Source organism: Nipponia nippon, unplaced genomic scaffold, assembly GCF_047370975.1.
Source record: "Nipponia nippon isolate SJK-2023a ecotype South Korea unplaced genomic scaffold, ASM4737097v1 scaffold_4, whole genome shotgun sequence".
In the NCBI taxonomy this organism is placed as follows: domain Eukaryota; kingdom Metazoa; phylum Chordata; class Aves; order Pelecaniformes; family Threskiornithidae; genus Nipponia; species Nipponia nippon.
In genome coordinates this window covers 24,244,177-24,258,038 of record NW_028262358.1, presented here as the reverse complement: position 1 = coordinate 24,258,038, position 13,862 = coordinate 24,244,177, and the positions used below count along the sequence as shown (strand labels likewise).

Genomic DNA, 13,862 nt, shown 5'->3' with positions numbered 1-13,862 from the left:
TAGTTTTCCTTTCTCAGTAGGAAATGCTGCCTGTCTGTCCATGCAGGGTGTCTGCAGCAGCTCCACCTCTCTGCCACAGCAGGGTTTAGCTCTGCAGGGTACAGCAGTTAACCATTTACAACCTTCTCATACCTTGGCTATGTTACTGCAAGACCTCAAATTAGACACAGCCAAGAGCGATTAGTGCCTGGATGGTACCTGTCCAAAGATGCAGTTTCATACGTGAGGCAGCCTCATCTAAGAGCTCACTACTGCCAGGAATGGGAGGGAGGTTGGTTCCCCCTCCCCCCCTTAATTCCAGAGTGCATCACCACAGCTTGTCTTATGCCAGCTCTGGAAATCTGCTGGGACCTCCTCCTGGTTGAGCCACTTCACCTCCCTAACTTAGCAATAGAATAGGATCCTTTTCAGCTTGGTTAGTGAGTTTAAATAGCTCACAGTGGAGCCCAGCACGAGTAGCTCACCTGGCACAGGGAAGAGAGCAGAACCACACAGCTCAGAGAAGGAAGAATAAGAGTGATTCTGCCTCAATTGACAGCAGTCAGTCAGGACAGCTGAGCAGTTTGTGAAATCACAGCCCAAGGAAGGCTCCTGGTCTCAGCAGGCAAGGGAACCTCTAGAACACGTTCCCATTCTTCCTGTATGGCAAAGCTACGTTAGAATAAAAGTTACTTTCTCTGAAATAGCCAGTTGATTGAAAACACACTAATTTCCACCCCCCTCCCCCCAAAAGAAAGCAATTTATTCTGTAATTGAATGTCCATAAGAGGAGTTAATATTGCAAACTCTAGATGGGTTACATTTTCTACATGAACAAACCATTCAGAAGAAGAGAAGTGAGACCAGCATTTTGGTATTTTGGCACATCCCTCTTTCAGACCTGGTACTACACCTGTTCTTTAAGTGCCACCCTTCAGAAGCTGCACAAGGCCCTGCATCCTAAATTTTTACTAAAGATCAGGAAAACCTAACCTTTATTGTAAGGGTCAACTATTTAAAATCAATTATATCCAAGTGCCTTAAAACCTCTCAGAAGATTTGACAGGATTCTTCACCGGTGATTTGTCCCTATTTTACCCCACTGGCTACAATCAGTAGCAACATAGTATCGGCGTCACTTACCTTTTCTTTCAGTTAATCACCTTTGCAAAAGGTTTTCAACTCCTTCAGGCTCACTGGAGCTGTAGTGACTACAGGAGATAGCATTTCCTGCTAAATGTGATTGATAGGCATGCAAAACCATTATAAAAACAGTGAAGGATATGCTTAGTAAAAACCACAGAAAAACTTCTTACAGCATGTTTTCATTACTCTCTCATGTCACAAAGAGATAAGTAAAACTGCAAATAAAAGTTCTGAACACAGGATAACATGAAGAGCAGAAGCAATAACTCTAATAGAGGCAAGTAATTGAATCAGATACAGAGTAAAATTATACACACCAGTACATTCACACTACTTATACATACACTAGCACAAACCGGTGCCAATTGTTCTATAATTTCAAATGATGCAATTAGAAGTTTGTTAGAATTAAAGACAAAAAAGTTAAAATATCACCTATCCTGCTTCAATGGAAAAACAAACAAACAAACAAACAAACAAACCTATTTTTAAGAGCTGGCTGCAGTTTCACTTCTTTATCAGGATTTTGCAATGGGACGGTGGCAAGAGAGCACTTGGGAATTAAGAAGCAAATAGCCACAACACTTGTGAGACGGCAAGATCTGCCTGCAGCTCGTTACACGGGTACCACCGCACCGGTGTCAGATGAAGACTGGAAGCTGCCTAGCTGCGTTCACGCAATGCTGCTCTTGGCTGAGACCCTGCCGGGAAGGTGTGTTACCCCAGCAAAACGTGGTCCTATGCACTTCATAAAGGTGTGATATTTCTGCTTCTGCCTTTCTTCTGATTTTAATACGGCTTATGCAACTGAGTTTCTACAATTTCTACTCAAACAGTGGTCATGCTTGTGGTACCTCCCATTCTCCTTTGCTTCCTTTTTTATGTATAATTTGGAACATTATAAAGTGTTTCAAATGAGCAGAAACTGGGAAAACTTGGGTTAGAACTACATATTTACAAAATGCATCACACTAACTCTAAAGACTGCAAAAATCAAAAAGGCACCTATTTAATGTAAGGAAGTTCCAACATATTGGGATTCCTTGGCCCACCAGGAAAGAAAATGTTTTCTTACAAAAATCTGTCTTGTAAAGCCCAAAGAATCACAGGTACAACTGGGAGAGAGGGGAAAGATCAGCAAGAAGCACTCAACTTGCAACAAAACAAATGTAAATAGTGTGGTCGCCCCTCCAAACTGCAAATCTGCCCTTTTCCTTATGGGAATGAGATCCAGGGCTGCCCCCACTGATGTCAGTAACCAGACTGGCACCAAATGAAGCAAGACCCGTACCTGCAGGCTTACAGTAAGAATAAAACTTTGTCCAGTTTCGTGATGTTCAGAGCAATGGCCTGCTTCCCAAGGGAGACTCAATTAGTCCCGTTCAGGTATTAGATAATGAACCCAGATGATGCAATGAAGGCAGCATGGCTGCAGATAAGCAACAAGAGCCAAGTGTGATGGGGTAGAGGAGAAAGGGGGGGGGGGGAGGGAAGAGAGAGAGAGGGGAAAAATAAAATTAGAAGAGCATGCACGCTGTACATCCTAACCCACAACTGGGCACATTTAGTTACAGAAGTAGATATTTCATACAAGATCATAACATGAACTTTTGAACTTGCATGGAAAAAAGCCTCTCCACTATTCAATGCATTAAAACATCAATGCTACAAAATGCTGAAAAAATTCCTTCAAGTTCTATCAAAGGAGGATTATATTGTGGGCGCATGCATGAAGAAAGTAAATCTGTTATCTTTACTGAATATAGGCCTTGATGTAAATCACGCAGCCACAGTCTATGAATAACTGCATTTGTTTCAACAGCAAAACACCTCATCTGAAATACAGAATAGCTGCTGGAAATGAGCTAATGGTACTTTTCTTTCTGTATTAAAGGATTATTTTCCAGTGCCCACTGTGTGGGCTTAAACACTAGCCTGAAACAGTCAAAATACTTATAAGATTTATGGCTAAGGCGGAGGGGGGGGTGGGGGATGTAGGGGGAATTTCTTTGAAGCAACTGACTTCTTTGACCGGTGTCTCAGAATTACAAGGCTACAAAAGGACCCCTCTCTGTGTGCAGCCCTCTGCGTCCTTCCTTCATCTCTGTTGCAGATCATATTGATAAACAAGATTAGAAAACAACTACCTTGTTATCACGGAGATGGATAGCACATAGGAACTGAGATATTATTAACAACAGATGTCATGGTTTATTCTAATAATTTTTAACAGGGAAGCTCTTATGCCTCAAATACCACTCAAGCCATCAATATGAATGCTTCAGCACTAGTATGTTTTTTGAAAGCTTTCAAAGGAGCTTGGGAGAAAAATTCTGAATTTACTTCCACAGCATTCCAGTAAGTGCTGCTAACTGCACTGACAGGGGAAGGAACTGTACAAACTGCAATCCCGTATTGTTCCATTGTACAAAAGTGTCATTCTTCTTTTTTAGTTATAACAGTAATATAATAGATAAGTTTAGATCGGCTGCTTATTTCCTCTAACATATTATTTGTAATTAATTCTACTCAAGAGAACAGCTTTGCACTGAAGGCTAGTAAAACTGTATTAGTTTTGGAGTGTAAAACATAAGTTGCAGCTTTATACACAAAACCACTGTAATAAATTCTAGAAACTGTGGCATGCCATTCTTTGCTCAGTTTTCATAATAGTGCTTCAATAAATGCTTTACTACCTTTCTCCATAAGTCTGGACAAAATACTCACCCTTTACATATGATGATAGCTTTATTTGGAATCATACTTGAGGTTATCATCTTTTAATGAGATTAAAGTCTAATTCTTATTAACTGACCCTATTAGAGAAGGTAGTTGCTTTGTAACACTTCAGGGGGTAAAAATGCTTTGCAGAAACTTTTACTTGGTCATGAGCTGAAAAGAAATTCTTTAAAATAAAACAGCTTTATTCCTTGCTCAGATTAATACACTTTTATGTTAACATTCTAGCACAGAACTGGAGCAACAAAGGCCAAAACTGACTTGTAAGCTTGTGATCCTCCTAGCTCACAAAGTAGACCTTGTATATTAAAATGGAGAGACACAAACATTAACATCTAACACTAACATTTTCTTATTTTGCTGTTCTTTACAAGCAATTCAGATTTAAAACAGAGAAGTTAGTCTGACTTTTAGTTCTCATATGAAAAACAGTATGGTCACTCCAAATTTAAGTTGCACAATTTATGAAAGAAACGTAGATCTAAACACAACTTGCACAAAATGAAAACATCTTCTGTATGACCACAGGTAGGTGTATTTGCTGTACATGCATATCAAAGTGGCACAAATAGGCCGTTGATCCATTGTAGTGGCCACTGAAGTGCTACTGAATGCAAGCAAAGAAAAATACTATTTATAGATTATGTAATTTTAGTTTCTTCTTTATAAGTACAAAACCTAAACACCAGAACAGAAGAAGGTGGAGTAAAATAAAAAATGGTTAAACAATCTCTCTGTATGTATCATGTTCTCATTTGATATCACATAATTGGACTTGCAGAAGCCTAAGAAGACGAGGTATGTCTAACATTTACACTCAGCATTAACTGGAACACAGGGAGAAGCAAGGGAAGAAACAAGGAACAAAAATAAAATGAGTGGAGAAAGCCCATGTGGTAGAGCCCTTCCTGTAATTCTGTCTCTGGTTAGCAAGTTGGAAGCATCTCATTTCTTTAACTTGAAGCCTGATATTCACATTCCTCTGCAGCTTAATGTGGACATGGACAACAGATCACACTCATGTCTTAAAGGAGCTAAATGATTTAGTACAGCAAGCCCACAAGCTACAAGATCGATAGCAAGAAACCTTATGTTTACAGCCACTTTGAGGAAAAAGGAAATTAAATTCCATTATCCCTAGTTCTACTGCAGAAGCAGGCAATGCCATATGGATGTACTGGTCACATTAAACAAAAGAAAGTAAAATCTGTCCTTCACAGTTGTGAAGACACTCATGCCTACTGAAGTGCTGTTAAGTATGGTCACTGTGCCTGTGAAATCAATTAACCTGTACCTAACACAGCATGGGAGTGAGACATGTCTCCAACCACAGCCTTTCTACAACCAGGGCTGAATAGCAACAGGTTGAACAGAAATCAAACTGCAGACCAAGATGTGATACCGGTGTGCATCTTATTCCAATATTTACCACAAAGACAAGTCTGGCATAATACAAATTCCTATTATCACGGAATAGTAAGTTGCTGTATGTGATGAAAAAAACACAGCAGACAAAAATCACGCATGATGCTGTCTTACAGCAACATCTACTGCATACGAGGCAACAGTGTCAGTGGAAGGGAAAGAGAAGCGCTCCCCACCAAGCAGCGGGTGTGCTGCAATTCCATACGAGCTGTTTATTACTGCTAAAGTTCATCATCTCCATTTGCAAAGACAAGGCTCCGAAACAAACTTGCCAAGAATTAACCAGTTTGCCTTCTTTATAAAATGATTAGCTGTGCTTTTGAAAAAGAGTTACTAAGGACCAAAGGGTCACAGGGTAATTATTTACAGAACCGATGCCAGGGATGAAGCGACAGATAAAGCCATTACAAAGACCATGCAGAGTAAGGAATGAGAAACTCCCACAGTTTGTTGACAATCCCTGTGAAGTCCAATTCAGCTCAGAGAGAGCAGCAGCTCGGCTCTTCCCTCTCGATGCTGATAGACTATAACGACAATACAAAATCTGACTGAAGACTTTCAGTTCTCCATTTCCAAGTTCACACTGGAACTACTTAAGAAGAAAAAAAGAAGAAATCAAGCCCACCACATGGCAGCCATCATGAAGAAGTGACACTGCCTTGCTTTGGTTTCAAAAGGTATTCAGCTCAATTATGACAGAATTCAAGTATTCCCTTTCAGCTAAATAAAGGCTACGTTTGCTGAACAAACCACTGTCCCGCACCTCAGTGTAAGGAGGGTTTATAACCTGCTCTTGCAGGAGGGAGACTGGAGGCAGCAGAGTTCAGCCTTGACTCTCTAAGAGGGAACAGGATCACTGGAAAAGAGTTTAAAGTATCCTCGTGAAAGAAAGCACAGCTCGTGTCTTCCCCAGCCACTCCCCCCCCCCTGCAGAATACAGGACTCTCAGTCCAAAAGTATTTTCAGTGCCTAAATATAATGCAGGCATTCACATAGCATAAATAGGAGAATCCTTTTGAAGGGCTATCTTCAAAACAACCTCCATTTCTAAGTAAGACTAAAGTTCAAAGTCATATACTGGCATGTCAAATTCAGGATATCCTTGTAAGAATAATGAATTTATTGTTATTGTACCCGGCTATTTTCGTAAAGTTTCTGGAAGCAAGAAACATGAAATATGCTTAAATGACTACTCGTGTACCTTCATGTTTCTCTTCAGTCACAAGACAAGAACATTTGATAGAATATGGTCATATCCTTATGGCATTTCATAACATCAGCTTTCATCGGCAATCATTGATTACATACCCCAAAAATCAAGCTGTTACATTTTTTCAGTCTTTTTTCTGAACTTTGATATATAAACTTGTCACGGTAAAATATAGCTGGCCCTTAATACTACAGTTTATGCCAAAAATAATAAGAAACTTGTAGAATCACAAAGCCTAGAATTCAATTGGAAAAAGAGTACTGCAAAATATCCAAGCATAATCATTACAATTATACCAAGAAAGACTAAGGGAAAAAAGTGGAGTTTTGAAGAAAAGTTAATAGATAAAAACCAAACCAAACCACAAACCCTCACAGACAGAGGGCTGACAGGGAATCCCAAAAGGTCACAAAAAGAAAATGTACAAGACAGTCCAAGAACCCTCTTTCTTGTTGTGATCCTCCTACTCCATCAGGTGTTCTGGTAGAGGAAACCAACCGCATTGATTTCCAAATAAAGTGTCACTGGGGACCATTAAATGCCATGCTATGAAAGGATTTGTTCTGACCACATTATCCCATCTGAACAAGCAGCTCCTGCAGGACACAGTGTTAGCTGTTCACGGCTATCGAAAGCAGTAACCCAGCTGCACCATAAAAACCCATCAGTGAATTAAACTCTTAAAAGTGACAGGTGTCTTCAGCTCTTACTGGAGCAAGCGTGTGCCAGCCTGGGAGATGTAGCATCCTGACACCGGCTACTCACGACAGAAGAATTTCAAAATCCTTCGTTACTACCTCTAAACACTCACGTAAACCAATCACTTTAACTGGCAGTAGGATGCATGCACTGGCAGATACACATCTTCTGACAGTGACAAGGGCAGCACAAAATCTTCTACCATGTTTTCACAACTGAAAGTAAAATAAACTCATTAGTAGAGTCACAAGACCAAGTTCATATTGCAGGAGCCTTCTTCAGGTCACTGGGCTAAACAATGTTTTGCCTTGCTAGTAAGACTCAAATAGCACCCTCTCCTTACCATGAGGTATGAAAGTATTCAGCCTTACAGGAGGAAAAAAAACCCCTTTATTTAAAAAAAAAAAAAAAAAAGAGAAAGTATTTAGTTTGCAGAGAGGGGGAAAAAAACCATCACTTTGCCTGGCATAAAGTAGAGAGACAGTGGGGAGGGAAAAAAAAAAAAAAAAAAAAAAAGGTTGGCAAAGATAAGCAAAGAACATAGAGAAAACATTTCTTCAGTGCAGATAGGAAAGGGCAAAAAAAAAACTTTCCAGCTGTTGCCCGATGTGTACAAGTTTCAAAAGTGTTCTGAAGAAGTAAAACAGCAGATGGCATGAATCCCATGCAACATACACAATTTAGCAGACCAGACCCTTCTAAACTCCTTTGCCTATTCAGGCTGCACTTTTTTCCACTGCAGCCAAAGCTCATCTACTTTTTTTTTTTTGTAGAGAGCTAGTAAAAAGCAACTCTAACTCATCTAACTTGTGTTCTAAACAAAAAAACACACAAAAGTCTGGGACTCATACCACTGATCAAAAACAAAGCTAGAAACCACCTCAACCGTAATTTATCTTTCAGCTCCTTCAGTACAGAGGTCCAACATAACTACTCATTACCCATTTTCAAAAGTCAGGCTAATTCATTTATGTGGGTTATTATTCAGAGAGCAGAAGAGAGCAATTATACTGCTCCATGAAAATAAGTTCACATTAGCATATTGCTATCAACTCCTGAAGGTTCACTTCAGTTCATCTAGTACCTCACAGAAGTGAGAATGATATATTTGTGTACAGATGTGAAAAATGTTACAGTAGTTTCAAAAAGTTAACTAGTGAAGTAGCCCATTCTGGAATCAAGACTGCCTGCCACCCTAGACATCAAATAGCCTCACGATTTCTCACTTTGCTTTTCCTTGGAACGGTCTTTATGCATCTTAAGGGGTTCTAGAAAACAAAATTAACTACTTCTATAGCCAAGAAAAGTAATAATGTACTACATAATTTCCTACCAGTACTACAGCTACCTGTGGAGTCTTAAGAAATTACAAACACAACACAAGATTGTCTGGGATCTTGAGAATTGAAGGGAGATGTTCAGGCAAGAAGACCTACATGAAAGAATGGTCCAGCCAGTTGAGGAGGTTTGAATACCCTCTTTCAGCTGGACAAACAAGACAGGAACTACATAAAAACTCTCACGTGGTATTAAAATTATGTGCCTTAGCAGTATCCCATATATAGTTAGCTCCCCTTAATAGGGTGGTACCCTGAATACTGCACAATGAAAACAGAGGAAGAGTCTGGCTAGAGACAGTAGTATAAACCTGCTTTTGTAAGTATTGTTTTCCTTCTACAGAACAAAGAGTGAAATATTCCATGTAACATTTTATTTTCCTGTAAATGAAGAATGCAGCATGCAGACTTCCTGTAGCGGAATGCACTTTTCCATACGCAATTTAAACTGTGAAGTTTCAACAGAGAAAAATATTATATGTATCCATGGATATCTAATTTTAGAAAGACAAACAGTTCTCCTGCTCCAGCAGCGGGGAAAAAGATGGTAAGAAACAAATAGTTATTACAAGTCATACGGAAAGGAACTATGACACTACATGACATGCGCAGAAGGTAATGAGGACTGAGTTGGGCAAGTGCCCATGAGGGAAACTAGGCTTCTGTGGGGTCTGCATCTGAAATGGACTGACTACAGTCAAAGCCATCACATCTTATTGCCAACTTGACAAACTAATTTTTCTGAAATGGAAAAGATTTGAGAAGGATAATGCCTATAGAGCCTTTGCAACCATTTTCAAGCCCTATGCCATGTTAGTAAGCACTGAGATTGGCATTATTATGAGTCCATGAAAGGAACTGCAACGTCTGCAGGCAATTTATACGCATTTTTTCCCAAAGTCATTGTGGTTTTGGCGTACAGAATTTGGCCAGAAGTCTTCAGAAACTTAGCTGGGAGATTTTCATATCTAGAATCTGAAGCAGAGAGATAGTTTTATTGCATGCAAACACATCTTCGTCATGTATTATAGTTCTTGCAACCAAAAAAGAGTAAAACCCAGCATCTGAAATGTACTATGAACATCCTAAAGGGAATACAGACCAAAAAAAACAAAACAAAAAAATCCAAGAGACAGTTGAAATTTGTTTCTTTTCTAAGAAAAAAGAAAGTCGCATTTCTCAGAACGAATACCTGGATATAAATGTAGATGGTCTGGAACACTATAAGCAGCCAACAGATCTGCTTGAGCAAGCAAACTAGCCAGGAAACATAGGACGCTACTACTAAAGTGTTTTCTGAAATCAAAAAGTAGCATTCTTTTTATTTTTTAAAAATAAGAACTGGCAAAGCAAAAGCTTCTGTGGAGAAACCATTTTCTGTTGACAAAAAACTACAGAAAACCATTGGAGATGCACTGTTTCAAAGTATTTTGGATGCTAAGTATAAATTCTTTCCCATTCTAAATGTAAAAACAAATCATGCATGCTTGAATTTTAAAGTTTATTTTCTACTTTAGTTTTAGGCAACATAATAAGCATATTGAAACCTTTAAAGGAAAATATTTATGTTCACTATAGGACACATTGTTTCTGTACTAAGAGGTGCCAGTAAACAACAAAGGCAAGCATCTAAAAAGAGAAAGTGGATAAAACACAGTATGTTATGGGTTCTGGAGCAGGAGGCCAGACTTTCCCTACAAATCGAGTATCAGTGCTGGAAAACTGGTGCCAAAACTAAGATAGGAAAAGGCCCTTATATTTACATGAATAAGTTGTTAAAGGTAGTAGCGCTCTCCTTAGTAAAAGTCGCTGGTCTCCACTACTATCAAAATTTCTTCCTGTCAACAGAATACAGTTCCTCAGAATTACAAAGTGTCTAATTAGCAACTGAGTTAGCTAGTTTCAATTACGAACAAGCTTTATAATTCAGATATACCTGCAGGTAGTATTACACAATCTATAAAACTTCCATTCGTTAAATATACTATTAACTAGATCCATGAAGACAAGAATTGCTATCTCATCTTCAGCACTGAAATGTGCCTTGCATTCCTGATCTCTTGTCCAGAATCAGCAGACAAAAGTTTACCAGTACTCAAGGCATGCTGAATCCTATTTAAACTTTCCAGGTCACCTGGACTTGAAAACTATGTTTATTTTCATTCCTCAGCTCTTGCACATAGGAACTCCCCATAGGATTGTACCAATCACAAATATTTATCATAAGCTATCAAATTAGTAATCTTGGGATGATCTTAAATTCTTGTTTTTATTTGTTGACAATATCATTAACAGAGGGCAAAAGCATCTTATCCAGAAGAACAGCAAATGGAAAAATAATTGGATTATCATGATATCAGATGTATGACAAGGCTCATGACTTTTTAAGGACAGACACTGAAAAGTTATTGTCGAACCTGAGAAGCTGTTAATGTTAAATCCCAAGAGATATATACCCTGTCCTTAAATTTGGTAAAATACTGGTCAGAGGTGTACCTATTGTTCAATGTGATTTGCAGCTTAATTATCTTGGTTAATAAAAACATTAAAGTATACACAGCTAAAATAAATTCCATTTAAGTAGATGGTCTGAGGACAAAGTAACCACCCATGCCCACCAAAAAACAAAAGGTCTGTAGAAACTCCAACTGAAAAACAAAATAACAAAGCATTTTTAAAGGGCACTTTTGAAATTTACTATAAAGTCTAGAAATAGCCGCTGAACAACTACAATTATGAATTTAGCTTGCCAAACTACAACTGCATTGTGCAATTTCAGCAAGTTATGCTGGATCCCATGCAGCGAACTAACACCCCCGTCTCAAAGTCCTACCAAGAACTTATAAATTACAGACCAGCTGATGTCCCTCCTCTAACTCTCTATGTGGTTCTTTGTTAGTGCCCGGCTCAATTTTCTTTCCTTATTTTTATCACACATGAGAACATTGGGATATTTTGACTACTTATAGTGTTCAAAATGTTTTTGAATGAAAATAGCCAAAAGAATCCAAACAAAAGTAATCAAGAGAAAATAATGATACATGACACTCATTTCCCTCTGTTAAAACCTTGCTTTCTAACCCGAATTTTATCTGCTAAAAGTTTACCAGCCAGATTTCCTCCCCCTGTTCCAGCCACTCAGGCACTGCAAAGTGGCTGAACCTCTCTCCCAGCAGCCAGCCAAGAATTCCCTAATTTCCGACCCATGCAGTGACCCAGGCTGGAGTGCTGGGCCGGAGATGCCCTGACAATTAGGTAGCCCTTCTTTTCCACTGTCTGTGCTGAGCAAACCTCAACACAAGTTCTTCTTTTCAAACAATACAACTTTAAAACAAACCAAACAAAGGCTCCTAAAAACCCCCGTAACAGGGAGCTGAAACATGTTCATGAACACACCAAAAAAAAGTTAAACCAGATATAACGTTGCTTAGGAAGCCCAAACCCTGGTCGTGAGCATGTGTTCAAGACCCGACAGAGTGGTTTGAAACACGATACAGTCTCTTTGATACAGCTCACTAGTTTAGAAGTGGAGGGGCTGTATCCTATTAAGAATAACAGGAAATTGACCACAGTAATAAATCTAAAGCTTTGGCTGCTGCAATTTCTTATCTTCCATGAGCAGTTGTTGGTGTGCAACAGCCATGCAACTTTTTCTTTTTAGAAAAGAAAATAAACAAACAATTAAAAATCACTCCAAAACTGGAGCTTCCACTTGGTAATAGCTTACATCAGCCAGTCACAGCCTTGGGAGACCTAGATCCCCGAGATCTTTTCCCTGTCATGCCAGGATATCCTCTTATATTTTGATGGTTTACTGCTGCCTCCAGGCAAAACCATATCACTAAGAAAGTTAAGTCGGTGCACTAAGACTGACAAGTCCCCAGGAATCTCATCAGAGGCTTTGGCACTTCTGACAGGACTTACGTTCCTCTTTTCATGCAATTTCTGCACCCAAGTGATCTCTTTATCTCCTCTGATAGCATTTTCTCTTTATCTACCAAAACAAATTAAGATCTGAGATGACAGCAGCTTCTTCTAATGGCTTACCAATGCCTAAAAGGGACTGCAACAGCAATGTTATCTCCATGAATCCCACTAGTGGAGAGACAGTTTCTGCTGGGCTGGAGCAAAAGGGATGGGGGGCAGGGAAGGGGTAGCCAAGCCTCTTCCTTGAATGGAATAAACTACATATGCCAAAGGATTTCATTCAACTGGCAGAGACTACACTGAGCTTTTTGCCAGCGTAACTGTGTCTATTGTGGGTATGACTTGTTTTCCCACTCCTAAAAGGCAGAGCTTTGCCAACAAAACTTTAAAGACTAAGACCAACAGTGTGGGTGTGGGGTTCGGTTTGTTTTCAGTACACATGAGTGAAGTTAACCATGGTCCAGTTTCCTGCCAATCTAATCCACACACCATATAATGTCAGTATTTTCTTTGTTTCTTATTCTGATTAGGTCCTACAAGCACTTCTGGAGCCGACTTTTCAGGCAGGCAATCCTCCTCTGAAGCCATTTTATTTATTTTTTTTTAAATCCCAGTGCAAGATTCCAAAGGTTGGAAAAATATCAGGGACAAGTAGTTCAATACAAAGGGCAGATATCTAATTGAAGAGCTAAAAGCGCATCTGTAACATGTATATTTTGCCTAGATTTAGACAACAAGGACATGCTAGTTGTCGGAGATATTTACAATGGCAGGATCAAACCACTGTACCTACTAAAAAAAAACCAACCACCACCAACAAAAAAAAACACTCTTCCAGCCCTAGAGACTTAAAAACCAGAAGCTGAACCTCCTTGCACTAGGACTAATTATAGCAGAGTAGTTACAACATGTTTGGAGATCACCTCACCTATGAGCATGTGCCAAAAACAGGGCTCAGTTCTCTCCTGCTACCCTGGAGGAAGGTGGGAGGGAAGTAGCTTCCATTTTGGATCCTGCAGGACCCCAAGAACTATTTCCCTTTGGAAATATACGTCAGAAACAGAGTCAAAAGATCTTCCTCTCACCTGTGTAGATTATTTTTGTAAAGCTGTGTCTTTGACTGTAAAAGCTATGCTAGAGCTGGGACTGCTATGTGCATGTTCTCATTTCTGTCACCCGATTTTGAATCTCAACCAGTTCCTGATCCCAACCATGAGGAAGACACCACATATTTTTTCAGAAGATCTGCCTCCAAGCGCAAAAGCTTGTTAGCCAAAAAGTTCCATTTCTTGACATTACTCCAGGATAGTCTCTTCTCTAGCATCAAAAGGCCTACTACAGAAGTCTGCAAAGTGCATGGTGATCCCGCTGGCAGGAAAGCTATGTTACATCGGCAAAGG

The 13,862-nt window shown here is 39.4% G+C and overlaps 1 protein-coding gene across 3 annotated transcripts in view; it reads right to left on the bottom strand.

The window, feature by feature from the left end:
- The window catches only part of PTPN14 (protein tyrosine phosphatase non-receptor type 14), a 121,454-nt gene that overhangs the window by 85,117 nt on the left and 22,475 nt on the right, over positions 1-13,862 (bottom strand). Inside the window, exon 1 of one of the 3 annotated variants that reach the window (XM_087774520.1) lies at positions 465-639. The exons of the other annotated variants lie outside the window; for them this stretch is intronic. The gene's annotated coding sequence lies outside the window, so the exon portion shown is untranslated. Of the gene's footprint in view, positions 1-464; positions 640-13,862 lie in introns of those variants that run through there. 3 annotated transcript variants of the gene reach the window in all.